Source organism: Dermacentor albipictus, chromosome 4, assembly GCF_038994185.2.
Source record: "Dermacentor albipictus isolate Rhodes 1998 colony chromosome 4, USDA_Dalb.pri_finalv2, whole genome shotgun sequence".
In the NCBI taxonomy this organism is placed as follows: Eukaryota; Metazoa; Arthropoda; class Arachnida; order Ixodida; family Ixodidae; genus Dermacentor; species Dermacentor albipictus.
Window position 1 is genome coordinate 115,463,929 of NC_091824.1, and position 20,176 is coordinate 115,484,104.

Here is a 20,176-nt window from a genome sequence, read left to right on the forward strand (position 1 = left end):
AAGATTATGCCATTTGGTTTAAATTAAACGTTGTCAAATCTTCTTCTCGAAGATCTGGTTGGAGCCTGATGTATGCTCTCAAGAAGAGCGTCAACACTTAATTCTCTATTTGTAGACGACCATCTGATCATTGTCTCTTTTATGCGCAGCCAATAACTTATTGATAATCGTACAAGGATTTGTGCGCACGCAATAATTGACGACAAAGTCCCGTTTTTTAGGGTAACTAGTGTCTGTCGAAGCACAGCGTACGTTATAAGCAGCAGATTTCGCACGCCATATGTCCGGCATGGTAAACCTGCTTTGCAATAAAAGCGGACTTAAGGTGGTACATGTTCAACTTACGCAAAGCGAAGTTGCACCCAGGTGCACAAGTTGACTCTTAATTAAAAAAAAAGGAAGAATGTTGGTAAGAGAACGTACTTGTCACTTGAGACAGCGAGCATAATGAAAACTAAGGAGCAAGCTATTTAGTTATAGACCGCTCAGTTTAGAAATCATTTAGTTTAAAAAGCCATGTCGTTTAACAAAGATTGCTCGCCGTTTTTTTAGAAACTGGTTATTTTAGAAATTTTAAGCCGTTTAACTTAGGTAACCGTTTAGTTTAAAATGTCGTTTACAGTTTCTTTAGCAACGTATACTTTGAAAAGCCTTCAGTCTCACCTGGTTTTTCGCTGCTGAAACGAAATATGGAATAAGCGCAAGGATGTCATATTTGCGACCTTCGTCGGGAAAGCATGCGGCAACAACCATTGGCTGCGCAAATGGCCGGTTCACATTTCATCGACGTCTTGTTCCTGCGGTTGTCTCTCGTTTATGTAACATTTATGTACTGCCTGTCACAGAAGCAGCCGCATTTTTATACAGTAACTGTCTCCTCTGAGATGCTGAGTGATGGGGAGATCGTAACCTCTCGGCAGAAATAAGACACGCATCAGATAAAAGGGAAGGCCTTGGCCGGGCAATCACTGGGCCAGTGAAGGTCGTCAACCCTACTGACGAGAGAGGCGTTTGTCACCGCTAGACAAATAGAGGTTGGGGGAGGGGGCCCCTTTACGAAAGAGTGCATGGACACCCGTCGCTTTCATTATTGATAGCCCTCTCTGGGTGATTCGCCTTGCTCCGTATAGTCTCAAGATGGCTAATGCAATTGGCTTCGTCATCGTACGACGGCGTTCCACAAGTGACAGTGCCATGGTTCACTCAGTGTGATTAGCTTTCATGCCTATTACGCCAGCTAGCTTTTCATGAGCACCCTATGGTGTCGCGCAGCAATTAAGCTGCTGTCGTGCAACTCGCAGCCATTATATCGTGCAGCGTTCTTTCTTCTTTTTTGTGGGGAGGGGGGGGGGGCAGGTTGTACCCTACAGAATTGAAATGCGCTATACGCAAACGTCACTTTAAACGTGACCGTGCTGATAAATGCTTAGGATACGCCTCGGAAGCTTATTCATGCTAGGAGGATGTTGCCGTCTATAGCCTAAGCAACCCTCAACAGTCAACCCACTCCTTCAGCGGACTGTGTCATTCCTTGGGATAAAATAGGATACTAACTAGAAGTTTACTAATCATATGGCATCTGTCAGACTAACTTGAAGTTTACTAATCATATGGCATCCGTTAGACAAAAGAAAAAACAGCGTTTGGCACAAGATCACTGATTAAATCATGATAATTTCTTTCAGAACAAGCATTATTACCTGTACATTTTGCATTCATTCATGTATCACCTATTCATTCATATATCACCTTCCTGGGGACGCACATAACTTTCACCTCTCGTCTATCCAACACATGCAGAAATAGACTATTCGCATAATCACCAACAGTTCTTACTCAAATGCTCTCCCGCTATACGAAAGACTAACTTTATTCTACCTGTATCTGGCTTGTTTAAGTATCACTGAAGTATTGTCTTTTTCTTTTTATTACTTAACAAACAGCTTGCTCACGAATTCGTAGACTGCAGATTACTCAGCAACATTGACCGCAATAGACTTGCGTATAATTTGAACTTTATGTTACCTAAATGCAACACCAACTATGGAAAAATGACATCCTGATTTTCAGCGTTAGAAATATGGAAGTACCTACCACATTCACTTGAAGTAACATCATCTTTGAATGCATTCAAGCATGAGGGGGAACATTTTATTTTTTGTAAATAGTTTCATGTCGAATTATATGCTCTCCTGTATAACAATGTTGTTATGTATGTATTTTGCGTTTATTTTTTCTTACCTATGTACTGCATTTCGCGTTTTAATTTGTTTTCCTTGCACGTTATTAACTTTTGCGGCGTTCGCCAACGTCTTCTATACATTATTATTATTATTATTATTATTACTATTATTATTATCATTATTATTATTATTATTATTATTATTATTATTATTATTATTATTATTATTATTATTATTATTATTATTATTATTATTATTATTATTATTATTATTATTATTATTATTATGCTAGAACTGAGGGTCCCGGTGGCAATCGTTGACCTTGTGACCCTCGTCCGCCTAATATCTCTTACATAATCATTGTTATTGAATGGAAAATAAACTGAAACTGAATAATGAATTTTGAGAGTTGAAAAAGGGACAAGGGCAACAAGGAAGACAGGACGAACGCTCACTCACGTTCATTATGAACTGAAGCCAACTTGCTTACCTGCGGAACCTTATTACTATTTGTTTCCCTTTTTTGATTTTTTTTTTGGAATGTGTCCTATAAGCTTGAGTTACTTAATTGTCCAGTTATTGTGTGGTCTCCTTCGTCTGCCATACCAGGACCTCATGATATCTCTTTTAGGCATTCATGCCGAATTATCACTGAGGCCTATGTAATCTACTATGTTTTCGCTTGGATTAAAGTTCCTTAGTTACCACGTACCCATCTATTGTCAAAAACTTCATCGTGTAAAATGACACCATGATACTGCTACCTCAAAAGCACATTGTTTTTTTCGTCACCTTAATCCTTGGCGAACATTTTCATCTGATAGTGAAACTATCGAATTACCGCGAATCCCATTTACGGCGTTCGCTTAGTTCCAGCTAAGCTTGCTACCCTGGTCTGGCTTCAATATGAGTCCGAGTTTTTATATATATATATATAGATTAATTGAATTTGAAATATAAATTGAACTAATATCGTTTAAATTACTTTGCAAGCTACATCTGACATTAGTGACTGACTTTTTACAACACAGACTTTCAGATCGGCTGCAGACGAACAATTGTTGAGCGGTATTACGCCAAAAAGCCCTTGTTGTGAAGGAAACGCTGCACTTGAGAAAGCGCGCTGTTGCTATCGTAACGGCATCAGCACTGATTAGGTTCCCCGTTATTGAAAAGAAACATGTCAGTGCAGCAAGTGACCGCGTGGTGCAAGTGTCTATCGATACCGCTGTATCAGCAAAAATAAAGTAGCAACACCAACAAGAACACATGCAAGTGTAACACGTTGTAGGGTTCGCTTTGCCGATAAATTTACACCTAATGATAGATACTTCTCGATATGTGTGCAACATAAATTCGCATGCCTTACTGATTGCATCTTCTGTGCGAGAATGTGGAAAGGGTGCTTCATTGTGCCCATTTAAGGAACGTCAGCATAGTAGGCAGCTGATCTAAGAAGAGTTCTAACTCAAGTGAAAAACAAACAAACGAACAAACAAGAAAGAAAGGACAAAATAAGCTAGACCAGGACGTCGTTGTACTAACAACTGCATGATGTCTACTTCTGTCTATTTTAGCCCTTTGTCGTTTTTTTTCTTATGTTCATCAGTTCAACCTCATCTTAGCCCATTTAAGCTACGCTCCTGCAGCCGCTTGCGTTTGTTTGCTTCTGTCTTGTCAAGCTCCTTCTCCAAACAGTTTTTATGACTATATGTAACCGACTTATACCAGCCTGGCAAACGATACTGCATATCTCAACGTTTTCTAAGCCTCACCCGACAGATCAAATTCTTCTACAATTGCCTACGCCGACAAGGTAATCTCCATGAGGGAAATTGTCTCCGGCATTCAGCGTACATTACGACGTGCAACCTCTCTCTCACTCCCCTTCCTCACTTCCTCGCAGCACACGTCTCGCTATTGTGCCAGGAAACTACTCCGGATTATTACCTCCGTTCCTCACGGTCCTTTTGTACATGTGAGCGCAGGGCAATAGCATTTGCGGAGCTAAAATCATTTAGCGTCTACCCAACAAAGAATCCATTCTCAATCACAGCGGCAGCGTAATGGGATTTTCATCTCGTGAAGGCCTGAGTGCTGTCACGCACAGGAATGATGTGTCAACTCGTCTCGATCCTACGCTGGCGCGAACAATGCAGTCGAAATTGAAGGCTCCTCCTATTTTTCCCCTTCAGTTTCCGCCTGAGGAAGTCCGGGACTTTCACGCGCACAGTGTGGCTTGAGACAGCGTTTTAATCTGGCCTCTCTTCGCTACTGTGCGTCTCCTGCCATTGTACTATACATTGTATTGCCCCCGACCCACTTCCATCCCCGCGCCCCGTATTGGATCCCTTTATTTTTTCCCCATTTTTTTTTTTTTAGTTTTGGAGGAGAAAATGCTTTAGACTCCTGCCCTCACCGCGCCGCGAGTCTGAAGTTTCTCCGAGGCAGTCGCAGTGAGCTCCAATGCAATATCTTATATCCCCGGTGGGCATGTCTGTGCGACGTCGTACACGATACGAAGATAAGCAATTGTGTAAAGACTGTCCGTCTCTGAAATGAGTTTGGCGCACATGGCACCGTTAGGCTCTTGGTGAAAAGTTGGAAGTATTGGCAAAATTTTAAACGCACTACACAAAGGAATTCGCACACACGACGATCTTGAGTAGACAGCAGCCACTTGCTGTGACATTATTTGTCGTTTTGTTGTCCCGTGTGCCCCGAGATTTCGGTGGACGCTGTCAGGTTTTCTCGAACATTAGGTAGTTCGAGTGTATTCGGAGCCCGTGGCTGTTTCGTTGCCCGAACTCCGCAGCGCAGGTTCTGGAGATACAAGTGCATGATTCACTCCGCTCGTTACCACCGCCTCCTGTTTTAATCCGGGGCTGTCTTGTTCCTCATGGCAGTGTTTCCTTACGATCAGTATGATTAGGCGAATTTTTTCTGTCACTGGCACTACCGGGGTATCCGAGTGGGAGTTGGCGTATGTTGTCAGATCTTAGGTTTTATGTGTACGTACGATAGAAATTATACGCAAAGGAATTATATGCAAATAATAAGCACGCAAAACATCCCCGGCGATGCGAATGCCCGTCAGCTTACTCCTCCGGTTTGTTTTCTGTTCAACGTAATTCTTTCAGTCTAATCTTGCAACTGTTGCTACTAGAAAGAGCGCAAATTCCCAAATAAATTCTTTATCAGCCCCCTCAATATTGTTCACTTCTTTCTTCCGTTCCTATTCCATATCTAAAGGATCATGGGGACTACGACAGAGAGAGAGAGAGAGAGAGATTATTTGTAACAAGAGAAATGCAGTGGTGGGCCTCTGTATATCATATCACTACTTAGGGAATGGAGAAAGAGGTTAAGGCTGGCAAGGCATGAGACAGTAAGGAAAGATATAACTTCATCAGGAATAAACAGCTCAATAAGCGATAATCCTGTTCGATGCTTTGCTCTGAAACCTTTGGTGCGCATATAACAAGCCAAACACTTTCAAGACAGCAATCTTTGGTCAGAACGAAATGACGGAGCTTGTTTTTCTCGTCAGCGCATCTCGTTCAAATGCAGGTTGTACGTCCTTTTGATACCCGTCATAAACGCCAGTCCGCAGATAATGCAAGCCGTAAATCGTGCGCGCACGCAAGCCTGAACGTCGCACCCGATTGTAACATTTGTGGGCAGCTCACAGAGCCCTGCTAAGTGCCACGTAAGTGTCTAAATTCTGCACGCAAGCCTAGAAGGCCGACAAACGAAGTTGACGCTTGATCTTTGTTTTAAAATTAACGCGACAAATATGTCCCATTGAGGACACAAAAATCTCGCCTCTCGGTTGTCGACAGGAAGCTCCTGTAATGGTATTTAGCGACATTTGAAACGTGGTAAACTTCTGGTGCACTCTTTTTTTTTTGTTTAGGAAAGAAGAAGACTAAAGAAATGCCACCCACGTTTTCTGTTCCACCTCCCACTCCGTTCTGAGAGAGAGAGAGTCATAAAGCAGGTGGCGAGAATAAACACACGCACGCCTATCGTCTTACTTTCGTCCGTGCTCGTATTTCAGCGACAGAGTTCGTTCGGGCAGCGTTCTTTGCTACGATTTACAGACGAAGCCTTAACCTTCGCAGATGACGCGTGCTTTGTGAGAATACTTCGCTCTTCTGTAAGTTTTTATGAACAGCTTCCGTAGTTCCGTCATTTTGGATCAAGCGGTTTTTATAGGTGTTGGGCCATTTTAGAAGGTTCATAGCTAGCGTCTTCCCATAGGACCACTGCTCAAAATGTGGTGATCAAGGTCGCTGTTAGGGATACAAAGAATATGCAGCTGCTGTGTTCTCCTTGATTTAGTGCACGCGTTCTTTAATACTACATTTAATTAAGCAAGGCAACGTAGCGCAGCTAAGCGCGGAGGCCCAGGATCGAATCCCGGCCGAAGCGACCGGGATTCGATCCTGGGCCGCTTCGGTCCGGAATTTACACATGGCAAAGTTGTTAAATGCATCAATGTTTACAAGATACACTGCACGCAAATCAATAAGTTTTTTTCAAGTATATACAGCATTTCACTAGGTCCAAGAGTGGAATCAACGTTAGCGGATGAGATAAAAGGTGCAAGGAAAACTAATAAAAAAAATCAAAGAAGATCACCTTTGGGCCGTATAGCGTAAAAATATTCCAATATGTTTTTATTCCAATCTCCTGACGTTAAATTTGCGTAAGCGCCGACGCAAGCATCGGGCGGACACCCGCAAGGTTTTCTGAACAAACCAATCAAATGCTCCCCTTGTTCACAGGAGGTCACTTTTGTTTGCTTGAAAAACGAATAAGATTGCCTGCACTGAGCGGCTTGTCTTATCTAATTGGTTCACAAGAGGCAAGGAGCTTGCTCAAGTGGAGAGGAATTCAATGGGGTCGAGCCACTGCACTGAATATCGATAAACGGATGAAGAGGGTGGTGCCGGCGTCTGTGATTGGTACGCTTTCTCTTACTTAGCTTGCGGTGGCTCGTCGACAATCGCGGCGGCATGCAACGGAAGCTTAAGAATGACGCGAAAACGGATCCTCGGGAAAGAATAGTTGGCAGAACGAGGTCTTAAACGTGCCGAAAGTTCTCGAAAACGTTACACGGCCACGCAAATGTTTTATTACACGCAAATAAAGCAATGCTCGCCGGCAGGGGCGAGTAGCCAGTGCCGGAGCGATCGGCGGCAGCCATCTTTTATTCCTTTCAGAACGAGGCAGCGTGCGGCTATTCAGAAGAAAATTCAGTTTTGTTCGGCATATTATTTAACATTTAACGCGTACGCGTCACTTTGACGCGGTAAGTTTTAGCGGTTTTGTGACGTCGCGTGAGAGGCAGGTCAAGTGGGTGCAGCCCGAAAACTTTTGACCAAGAGCCGAGGGCTAATCTCAAAAAGGCGTCGAATCAGAAATACCAATTTTTGTTTCGTTTGGTCAAATTATGCATAATCAGTGTACATGTAATATCAGATGGGGAGGTATCGCGGTTTTCGTGACGTCGCGTGACGGACAGGCGAACTGGGAGTGGTCCAAAAATGTTTTTCACCAATCGCGGTGGGCTGATTTCACAAATGGAATAGAAAAGTTTGGAATAGTTTTACGTTATAGCGCCCTTTTTCTCGCTCACATTTTAGTGTAAACAAAAAAAAAAGATGTGTTAAAAGTACATTTGCAGGAGAGAAAGATCACTAGCGCCTGAAGGCGTTATACGGCCATTATGAAGTGTATTCCGGTGCTTATTTTTGTTTCTTTGCTTATTCATGTCGGTAACATGTCGATTGTAGATGTTTGATGATTATTAATGCCTCAGAAAATGTATTTTTATATCTTTTGCAGCTTTCACCAACGCTGCTTCTTCTTGCACAATTTTTTTTAGCGTGATTATTCAAACACGGCTCCTTTGACAGTTTTATGGGTACGTGTCTCCTTCACCGTGGAACTTGAGTGCTTTTGCATCTTTTCGCGCTGACTTATCAGCGATGAGGCTCCACTGTGACAGGACGGAAGAAGCACGGCGCATAAAAAATATCAGATACAGCCAACCGCACAGATGTCAAAGTGCTCGCCTCTCAGACCGCAGCAACGTGGGTCACAATGTCAGCTGCTACTTCTTTTTCTTTGATTTTCTGCCTGTGGCTTTTTTTCCAACTTCTTTGCAGCGTCTGTCAAAAAAAAAATCGACATAAAAAAACAAGGGAAGGGGGGGAGGGGGGGGGTCTTGGGAGAATAAGGCAGAAAGGGGTGAAACGCGGTGGCCTCCGGATCGAAGCTGCGCTCTAGCGGAGCCCGAGTCGGCGCCCGAGGCAGGAACTGGCTTCGTCCATATACAATTGTTTTACTCCTATTTTCACGAACACCACCAGTGCGGCGGGCGAACGAGGACAGTGCTTGAAGGCCGGCGGGAAGATTACGCGACGTGGGTTAGAGACGGGGGGGGGGGGGGTGCTGGCTGTGCGCCTACCGCCGAAGTTTTGGCACTTGGGGCGCCTGCGCACTTTCTTGCTCGCGTATGTCCCCATCCGTTCGGTGCCCAGCGAAAGGAAGAAAACGTAATCCATGACCAGTGGTTGTGGGGATTCGCGAAGACAGTTTTTACTTCTGTTGCTGGCGTTTCCTTTTCTGGTTTCATGTTCCGCTATACCCGGAAGCGTTCGCCTGACCACTCCGGGCTGGGGAGGTAAACATAAAAAGAAATATGGAGGAATGAAAGCAGTGTTAAAGGTACGCTCGCGCTATAGCTATTGGCGGCGAGGAGTTGCGGAGTCGCCATCTATCGGAAGCGCCTCGCTGGCGTAGTATGAGGGATCACGTGGCGCACTCCTCATAGGTTTTGCTGTCAGCGCTCACTGTAAACACCACGCGCGAGCTCTCCCGGACATTTCTGTAAGTACTTTCGAAACGAGAGAAGTTTCCTACTGTTAAATAATAATCTTGGGCAAACTGAACGCACACAATCGTTTACAGACGCTATCTCTTTACCGAATACGTACACTGAACGCCATTGTGCGCGGTCGCCGCGATGGAGTCTTCCGAACCAGCTTCTTGCGTGAAAGGTCGGTAAACGCTGAGAGCAAACCATGTGAAATATGTTCTTATAGTGTTTGTATAAATAAATGGAGTGTAATAGAACGAAGCCTCAATGCAGCGATCGCGCAGATTCGCAGCGACCGACTGCGCGTCTGCATGCTTGTCCGCGCACTGTTTCGCTTTCTCCGCGCGCGCGCGCGTTTTCGCACCGCGCGTGCCATGAGCTTCAGGCCGCAGAATATGAGCATTTGGCAGTATACAAGCAACCATTGTTGCGTGGGCGCTATCAGAGCGGTTCAAAAATAATTTAATTGTAGAGACTTCGATGCCTACGGGGACTGTGATGTGCCGTCGCGACTATTCAATCTTTTTTTCTTCTAAATTCTTTGACCTTTCAATATTATTTGTCGAGTTGCGTCGCACTGTATGTTTATCGGTGTTGTCAGCGTGCAATTTCCCGCAGCTCCTTTTTTGTAATCCAGTGCATTAATTCATAACACAAACATGACCACTTGCCATGCTTCTTTAAAATGTGCTTCTTACCGCTGCCTTTCCACTCCATTGAACTTGCCAGTATCTATAGCATCGACAAGTTCATAGACCAAACGGTCATGACATTAGTCGGGCAGCGGGCTCGGGCGAGCGTCTCAGTGCGCGTTTTCAGAACATCGCAGACCGGCCGCCGTAGCAGAAATCTTCCTCGCGTCTGTGCTTGCTGCATACCCGAGTCGTAGCCGATGGCTGTTTGCCGGTTTTGTGTTTCGCGAGCCAAGCTTCACGCATCTTCTTGTCCTGCAGTTACGTGTGAATAAGGCTGACACCGGGCTCCATTGCGTACGTCCGGCACTGCGGCACCGAGCAGTAGCCTACCATGTTGCGCGCCTTCAAGGGCAGCGACTACCTATTGTAGTGCTTTCAAGTGTTGGAAAGGAGACAATCGAAGCGGGAAAATTTCGCCACTAAATGAAGACCGCAGCGTACGAGGGAATTTAAACTCGTTTTCAGCTCGCTTCGGCGCGCCCGAAGCAGCCGACGCGGCCGCTGTGTCCACGTGATCCCTCCTAGCACGTCACGCCGACGGTGGCGCCAGCTTTTCCAGTGGTGGAGCTCGAGGCCAATATCGCGAACCATGTGACCTGGAACGGAGCGCAGACTGAACACACATGCGGCAAAGAAAGAGCGCGCGTGCTCGTTCCTTCGGGGGGGAATCTGTCATCTTATCCGTAGTCTTTGTTGATTTATTTATGTTCGACGTTTGGTCGCTTAACAGGTGTAATCCTATTCACGGCGTGATGTTTTTATTGACGTCTTACGGCAACGGCGAGAAACTTGCCTTGTCTAAACAAAATGCACTTTCAAAGGCTTGAGGCTCCTCGGCGTCCCCATAGGCGCAGCAAAATTTTAACCTGCGCGAGGAAGACAGGAAATCAACAGAAACATGTATTCCTCGCGCAGTTTAAAATTTTGCTGAATCTATGAACCGGCTAGCAAAACAACATGCCTTACTCCACAGGCATCCCGCTCTAACAGGAGGTATTAGGGACGGCAAAGGGCCAAACGCAGAGAGGATGGGGAAAAGAGAGACAGAGACAGGCAATAGGAGAGAGGTAAACCAGGCGCGCGCCCGATTTGCTACCCTACACCAGCGAAGGGGTTAAGGGTAAAAGAAATGAAGGAAGCTGATGGAGGAAGGCACAAACGTGAATTTTATTGCATTGCTGCCAGCCGCCGCAAACAGCGTGCAGCATTCTAGAACGACTGTAGCTAATGCAATCCGCCCCTATGCCTAAAAAACGGGATTAGAAAGACCGCGAACAGTGACAATTGGGGCCCTTCGGCTATGGACGTGACCACACGTCTCGAATTTCAAAGTTCCATTATTTTTGTTTGTTTTCCCTTTTCTTTGTTTGGGGACTTACATTTTCCCAGTATGTCTTCACTGAGCGGATTACTTGAAGCGTCTGACTTCATTTTGCTTCTATATACAGTGTCCTCGGAATTTGGATTAGCTTTGCCACGCACAACGCATTTTCTAAAGTAGGCTTTGTTTTGCAGAGACAAGTCGAGACGAATCGTATTGTCTGCAAATTTTTGTAGACAAAACTTTGAATTCTTTGTCTGGAAGCATTGTTGTGTTGCTTTCTTGACACGTGTCACCATGTTTTCTAGGCAGAGTGGCTAACAAACCGAAGTTTTATATTTTTATTTTATATTTTCTTGGCGACGTTTGCGTTCCAAAGCGTATTTTTGGTTGTGTCCTCGTTAGTACTTCTCATTTAGTAACGTTGTTTGCAGGGCGTGCTGGTTCATATTGGTGGGTGGACGGGACCTGTGAATAAACACGAACACAAAGAACTAGACAGGACAAGCTCTGGACTTACAACTGAAGCGTATTGAGTTTCATTGAGAGCTTGTAATTTAGTACATTTCTTAATATTTCCTCCCTTTATCGTATGGTACATGCACACGCATACTCCATTTATTATTATTATTATTATTATTTTTATTATTATTATTATTATTATTATTATTATTATTAGTTTCAGCGCCGTCCTGAAAACAGCCTTTGTTCCGTGTTTTTAAAAGTTATTAACGGCAAGAAGCTCAAAAGTCAGCGCTGAAATGAGTCAGTAATACTTGTTTTTATTTATCTTCTACCTCACTATGAAGCCCACTCAACTAGAAGAGCGGCAGTTTGGGCTAATTGGTATTTCCCAGTCTAATAAGCTTAAAGCGCGAACGAAGACGAGACTACGGTTAAGTTCCTAATTGGACGTCATAAAATGGAAGCACTGAATGGCGACACGGTCACCGCTCGATCGAGCAACGGTAGTATAAGGAAGCCTGGTGTGATCAGACACATACCCCGGTCAGAAACCAATGCAACACAGGTATACGTTGGCGCCATAGGCGCTATAACATAAAACTATTCCAAACTTTCCTATTCCAATTCTGCAGTCAGCCCTCCGCGACTGATCAAAAACCTTTTTAGACCACCCCGCCTCACCTGTCTGTCACGGCACGTCACGAAATCCGCGATAGCTCCCCACTTGATATGACGTGTACACACTGATTATGCGTGATTTGACCGAACAAGAGAAAATGTAATTCTATCTGATTCGACGCCTTTTCGCCATTAGCCCTTGGCTATTGATCAAGAGTTTTCGGGCTGCGCCCATTTCACCTGCCTGTCACGCGACGTCACAAAACTGCAAAAACTCACCACGTCAAAGTGACGTGTACGCGTTAAAGATGCATTAATATGCCGAACAAAACTGGATTTTCTACTGAATAGCCGCAGGCTGCCGCGTTCCGAAAGGAATAAAGATGGCTGCCACCGATCGCTCAGGCACTAGCTACTCGCACTTGCCGGAGAGCATGGGTTTATTGGGGTGTAACAAAGATTTTTGCATGGCCGTGTAACGCTTTCGAACACTTTCGACACGTTTATGGCCTCGTTCTGGTAACTCTTCTTTGCTGATAATCCGTTTTAGCGTCATTTTTGAGCTTCTCTTGCATGCCGCCGCGATTGTCGACGAGCCACCGCAAGCTGAGTAAGAGAAAGCGGACCAATCGCAGAGGCCGGCACCACCCTCTTCATGCGGTTATCAATTTTCAGTGCAGTGGCTCGGCCCCATCGAATCCCTCTCCACTTCAGCGTACTCCTCACCTTTTGTGAGTCAATTAGATAAGACAAGCCGCTCAGTGTAGGCAATGTTATTCGTTTTTCAAGCAAACAGAAGTGACCTCCTATGAAAGATGAGAGTGTTTGATTGGCCTGTTGAGACAATCCTGCGGGTGACCGCCCGATGCTTACGTCGGCGGTTACACAAATTTGACGTCAGGAGATTGCAATCAAAACATATTGGAATAGTTTTACGTTATAGGGCCTCATGTTTCATAGCACAAGTTCACTTTCAGTTAAATGCATCTTTCATATACATGAATTATACTTTCTGTAGAGCTTGCGCATGTCTGTGTTTCTTGTCCTCTCCTCTTCGTTCGCACTTTAAGCTTACTAGACTCAACCAGACATGAGCAATGTACTAGCAGCACAGTGACACCTATGAAAGCATATATGCAAGCTTATTTGCGATTATGCCGACACCCCGCGGTGAAGTCAGTGACTATGGCGTATTTCTGCTAAACATGACATCATGAGTTCGTCACTAAACTGCGGCGGCCGCCATCCCGACAGATGCATAATTAAGAACACTAGTGTACTTTGGCTTCGGTGAATCAGTTGGTCCAAATTTACCCCTCCCGCCTCCTCCACCGCCCACTTTGCGTCATCGTTACATAACCTATTTGTTGGACTGCGTCTCTAAATTCTATATTTATTTCATAAGATACCATAGAAAGGGCTGAGCTTGAACCCGTGTGCGGACTGCAGTTTAACCCGGCACGTACACATCGCTGCATTCGATGTCGTATCCTCTCTTGGGGCTCAAAGCCACAAGAAGGATACATATGACGAAGAGAACGGTCGCGCAGGGCACAGGCGTTATTGCCTTCATATCTTTATCCTGGGACCATTTTTGAAGCACTCTTCACACATGCACAAGGCCACAAAAGCCCCATTGCGCTTCTTGAAAGCGAATGCACCGTACGGACGCCTGTGACTGCCAGCGAAGCTTCCTCGGCGAGTGTTTTAAGACTGAGTTCCTCTTTAGTATTACTATTCTTATTATATCTCCCTCTTCTTATCTACCTTTCCCGTTTCCCATGTGTATACGGTAGCCAACTAGGTCCTGGTTTAGCCCCCTGTCTTTTTTATTCTCCGAGTCTCTTTTTCTCGGTCTCGACTCAACCACAACGACAAAAAATTTCAGAGGCAAATGAGCGTGCTTCCAGTTCGTGGGTTTAGTTATTTTCATGGAGTCGCTATAACGTGACCTAACACACTTCTCTCGCAACGACTTCTTATACCATACCAGAGTACTGGGCAGCATGCAAGCTTATAATCTCGGCCTTTCTTTTTCTTTTTTCCCCGTTGACATGCGGTCTTTCTGTGCACCTCTTTCTTTTTGCTCTCACCGAGAGGCAATCATTCCGGGCATTGTGCTTCACGTGCCGCGTCCGAGACACCGGTCTTTCTTTCTGAAGATGTGCGTATGCGCGACATGCAGCACACAGCCTATTTCGGCTGCAGCGAGAAGTCAAGGCCAGAGGATATCAAAGGGGAGGGGTGAATACTACCGCGACAAAATCGATCGCGTGGGACACTCATGACCATCTGCCGCTTCCTTTGATGTCGCAGGCAAAAGAATTCTCTTACCTGAAAGAACTCGGGTGATCCTAACGACTAGGAACCGATTTACGCTTTCCGAATGCGATCAACTTTGAACGGCCGCGCAGTTTAACCGCTTTCGGCTGCTGAAGAGAAGCACGGATGTTATCGATAGGGATGCAAAATTTTCGGAAATTTTGAATAGCCTGAAAGAAACTGCTGTTTTTTTTTACATATTTTGACAAAATTCCTGAATAATCTATGTTTTACACTGTCTGCTAAGGATATTTGTACAGCGGTGATTTTCAATGCTATACAGGGGAGGAACGTAAACAGCCTGCCACTATATTTTATTCGTTTGACCAGACATCAACATAAGTTTTCTACAAACACCGTGTAACGGCTTGAAAGCACAAAGACGTACAATAAAAATACAACACGTTAACAAATTAAACACCTAAAACAAGCCATTATTTTGACTTCGGGGTGAAGGACGAGAGAAGGACTCTTCGAGCAGACGAAGAGGAAAGGAAAAGCTTTATACAAAACGTACAGATATATCAGAAAATAGCGTACTTGTAGCTGTATGAGCACACCAGGCCGACGAGGCTGCTGGTGGTGACTAGCTCTCCTAACAAATGGGCCGTTTCTGCCCTAAATCCCTTTGGCGACCCATCGTCGGCAGGAACGAGGTGGGGTGGGTGCCGACGTCACCCGCGTCGCATTCCTCTTTCGTCGCGGTAGAAGTCTCGGGCCGGGGCACCACCGGGCTGCCCCGGCGGTACGATGGGGGCAGTCTTGCTGACCTCTTCCACGGGAAGGGCTGAACAGTTCCGTGGAATTTCGAAGGTTGTCAGTTGGTGTTTGAAGCCCAGCACAAGGGCAACGTACGACTTCGGAAGAACGAGGGGGGGGGGCGAGTAGAGGGGGGGGGGGGAGCGCACGTTGCCTCGATGATAGGCACGTAGTGTGGCACAACACCATGCAAATGAACTGCCCTGTATCATTGACCTTCTGTTGGTTCACATTAAAACAAAATTTTGTTGTTATTTTACGTTAATAATTTTAGGGGCTTCAAATTCTGGCTAATTTTTCAAGAGCTCAATAAAATAACGGAAGATCTACTGTTTTTTTCTCCATTTTTTCGTATTTTTTGCCATTCGCTAGTACTAGAACACGGGAACATCGCGTGCGACTAGCAGCCAACGGTTTCTCGTAGTTAACAGGAACGGGTGCAGGCGAGCCACACATTAACGTCACGTAACAGTGAACTGTGCTCAAACTGGCCAAGCCACGAAACTCAGTCGCGAAATTACGTTCCTTCTAGCAGATTGCCAGTTTAAGTAGCCAAATGAATGTCATAAAATAGAAGCACTGAAGGGTGACACGGCCACCAGACGATCGAGCAACGCTGGTATCAGGAAGCCTGGTGTGGCCAGGCACATTTCCCGTTCAGAAACCAATACAACACAGATATACATTGGCGCCCTGTATCACCGCGCAAGTTTACTTTCAAGTAAATGCATCTTTCATATACTTGTATTGATCTTTCCGAAGAGCTCGCGTATATGGTTCTTCTAAGAGATGGCGTAATGAAAGAGCCCAATTCGGAGGTCGATTAAAAGAGCATGAATGTGAGGTGTTCCTTTAATTGGTCGTTCACACCCGTGCCAATTTCGTTGAATTGTGGAGGATTACGTGCCAAAACCATGATTTGATTATGAGTCATATGCCGTAGTTGGGGACTCCGGATTAATTTTGGCCCCCAGGGGATCTTTAACGTGCGCCCAATGCATGGGACACGAGCGTCTTTGCATTTGGTCCCCATCCAAATGCGGCTGCCGCGGCCTGGATTTGATCGCATGACATGGTGCTCAGCAGTCGTGATAAAGTGTGCAAGCGTGACTGAACGAGGACGTAGAAAGAAACAGATACACAGAGACAGCACTAACTTTCAACAATATATTATATGTTCGCATGCATCGATAGATATATACCGTACGAGCGGAAACGAACGAAACAGCAAAAAACAACATTCAGTGGTGCATGTCGATGAACAGTACACGTGCCCAAGGCATGTTCAAAACATACACTGCAGTAGTTACAACGATAAACCGAGGAATTTTGTCTCTTTTTCAGATAGCGACACTGATTGCTTGCTCACGCACCTTTCCTCTAATTTTTACACTTTCGTAAGCCTCCACAATTTCCTTTGTAATCCTGCTATGAACCCTGTTCAAAATAGACGTACTTCCAAACACTGGTTTGCAGGGACAATCTCGCCAATGAATGCCCAAATGACCCGAGATTACCCTAGTGACGTTATATTGATGCTCTTTTAGTATCTCATTGATGCATCTGCCAGTTTGACCAACATACGTTCTTCGGTACAAAAGCAGAATGGCGTAGACTACGTTATGAGTGCAGGTTACAAATTGCTTGCGATGTCGAGTATAACATGCGTTCCTTTCGTTATTCTCTGAATTAACCTGTTTGCATAGCTTCTGTAGGCGCTCAGAGGTAGAGAAAAATACATCCACCCTCGAATTTGTCGCTATTCTTCTGAGTGCGCTTAGCAGCGCAACACCGTAGCCGCTAAGCCACCGCGGCGGGTGCCTAGTTCCTCAACGTGGTGGTTCCCACAAGAAATACTAGAATACCGCGATCGCGAGGTCCCTGTTGTTTGAGACTTCAACTAGGTAAAGACAACTAGATCTTGAGTCATAACCTATAGCCACCGGGAGGACCCGTTCTGAAGTGCGTGCTTGCGTGTGTGTTTGTTTCCCACCACTTACCGCTTCCTACTTCCGGTTCATAACAGTTCAGCGCTCATCATACATTTTTTCGACAGCACAAAAAAAAAGAAAGAAGAATACCTCACATTACATCGGTCGCTCGTGTCTTCCTGCGACAGTAGTGTTTTGGTGTCTCAGCTCTCGCTCGGTCGTTCTGAACAACATCGTGTTAGCTCTATCAATAGCGAGTTTTTGCTTAAGTAAAGCCTCGCGTTCGTTCTTCCTAATTATGAGAGATATTCACGGTGCCACGGAAGTACGTTATCACTGCATAACATCCGTCCTATGCTTCAGTTATATGGCATTTAGTTAACTCCATATTTCTGGAAGCGAACAAGGATGAGCTTTTTTTGTCTTCTAAGTGTATGCTGCAGTCAGTGCATCACAGACAGGCACAAACTTCACGAGTGAAAGAAGACTCCACTCAGCAGTAATTCATTTGGCTAAGTAAACATTCGCTGCTGTGCTTCTGTATACAATGCAAACGAGGCAGGCTCTTGCAGATAAGCGGAGTAAGTAAAGCCGCAACTTGAACCGAAACATGATGTTCGAGTTAGAACAGGCCTGACCTGGGCTGACCATCAAAACGATAACAAGGTAAAAGCGGGAGCCTTGTTCTCGGTTTGCTCATCGTCTTGAATTTCCGTCTCCCACCTTCCCCGTATTTTCCCCCTGATGACAAGGCATGACATGAGTAAGGTGTTGCATGGGTAATGCAATAGACTGAACAATGATCACAGTTGCGCGGCAAGTATAGTTTTGCTCTTCCTGCATTGGCTATAGTGTGAAAACGTTCTATACGACTAGAAAAAACCGGAAAGAGCCAGTCATTTATTTTCTGCGCTTTTCAAGCAGTGGGGTACGGATTGACTTACAGGAGACAATTCTTCGTTGGCGCTATTTTCTTCCCTGGTATATGTGTGGTGCGCATTACGTTTACTTGATTACGTTATAATAAGGCTATATAAGAAGTTCTTTTAGGCCAGGTCAACTGAAACACAGCCATCAATAATTACTTGACCGCAGTTCATGAAGCGCAAACCACTGCCTAGCACGGGGCTGCCATTTTTATTTTATTACTTTATGCCAAATTTGACACAGAAACAAACACTGCACCTAGATACATTCGTGTGATATGCAGGTTTTACTCACGACTCTGTCCTCTAAGTAAAATAGGGGATTTCATGGCAATACATTAAGTATTGCTGGCCAACATTCATGGTAGTGTCGGAATTAAAGTATTGTACGATATCTACCGGTAACAGGTATGTACAATAAACAGCATTTCCCTAATAAATTGCATAAATAATGTTAGACGCGCTCATAACAACTGTGGAATCAAAGCATGTCAGCGCACAAGACGAACGTGATTGATGGGAATTCGGAGGTTGGTGACAAGTACGAGATATTGTCTTAAAGTTCCACGGAAAAGCTACCCTGAGGTAGCCACACCTAATCACGGGTTGTTAAAAGTTGTAATCGAAAGTTATAATACCGCTATAGGCTAGCACTCTAGGTTTCATTACGAACACACGGGCTAGACAGGTGGACTCTGTTTAGTTTTCAAGGTCATCATCTCAGGATGAACTGAGATGGTCAAAAACCGGCTTACGAACTTCATCTCTGCTAGCAACGTTGAAATATATGAAGCGCACAGATCGCTTTCCTTGGTCGACTGCAAGTAACATAAGCAGATTGCGTCAATAAAGAAAGAAACGAAGTCGTAACTTCTCTTATCCGTCGCCATAAGGGTCTGAAGAAAGTCCAACGTCTCTTTTCCTTTCTCTTTGGGATGAGGCCTCGTCTAATGGATCGAACACGGGCGAGAGGTCTTTCTGCCTAAGGCACTGCATTAGGGTGGCCAATATAAGAACACGTTCTGGCGGGGCATCGCTTTGGGACTTTGTCTTTCTTTCTGTTTGCGGCAGATTTATCAGCAAAGTTGCGAACGGAAGGAAAGTAGGAGTTGCAGAAGCTTCCAGACACAAAATCAGAACTTTGCCTTATCTCCCTAGGTCCCTCGGCTGGCTAACTACGTTATTACTATCGTTTGTACTGAAGGCAACGCCGAAGGTAGTCACCCATATTTGTACACGACCCCCACATCTACGTGCCCGAGGGGGAGAGCAAGAGAGGGAGAAAATAAAGAAAAGACCGGGAGGCCAACGAGACCAAAAGGTTAGGCTTCCTAACCTACATTAAGGAGGGGTGAGGGGGAAGATAAACGCGGAATGGTAAGAAAAAAAGTATATGGAGAGAAACCGCGCACATGGACACAATCACTGCTGCTCACAACACAGAATAACAGCTGACACTTTTCAGTGCTAAAATCAATTTTGCAGGTTTGGTGGCCGTAAGAATTACAACAGTGCATTCGTAGCCCTCTGCTGCGGTGCTAGAAAGTCGGCGTTAACTATCTGAACAGAAAGCGGGGTTATGCTTGCTAGACACACAAATGACATGGTTACCAGAGAGACGTGCTAGGCCACAGCAACCGACAGTGCACTGTGTCAAAAAAGAAAATAACTTGCTACTGTAGTTTTAGTTACATGTGAGGCTATTTCGTACATTCTTTCTTCTGCGCCAAAGCAGCACAGGACACACCAACCAGACACTGTGCTTCATTGGTCCTATACTTTATATAGAAGGACAAGGGGAGTATTGGAATGTGCAGTCTAGTTAGCTTTATTGTTTGGGACGGGCCAGGAAAACAAGATCAAGAAGCATTAACGGAACACAAATGAACTCACTTATACTGCTTCGCTGTCTCTTATGTACCAGTTATCAGAAAGGCATAAGCCTCTGACGCTTCAGTTCTTTATGGACGAGTTTTTTTCATAAACTTCGAACAGACCTACGTGAACGATTAAAGGTCGATCTCTATAACGGCTGTCCCAATAACAAAAAAAATTATTTGTTTGCAC

At 44.9% G+C, this 20,176-nt stretch overlaps 1 protein-coding gene across 3 annotated transcripts in view; it reads left to right on the plus strand.

Annotated features, from left to right (window-relative positions):
• The window catches only part of LOC139059304 (dopamine D2-like receptor), a 461,415-nt gene that overhangs the window by 268,968 nt on the left and 172,271 nt on the right, over positions 1-20,176 (plus strand). The gene's annotated exons all lie outside the window — the stretch shown is intronic.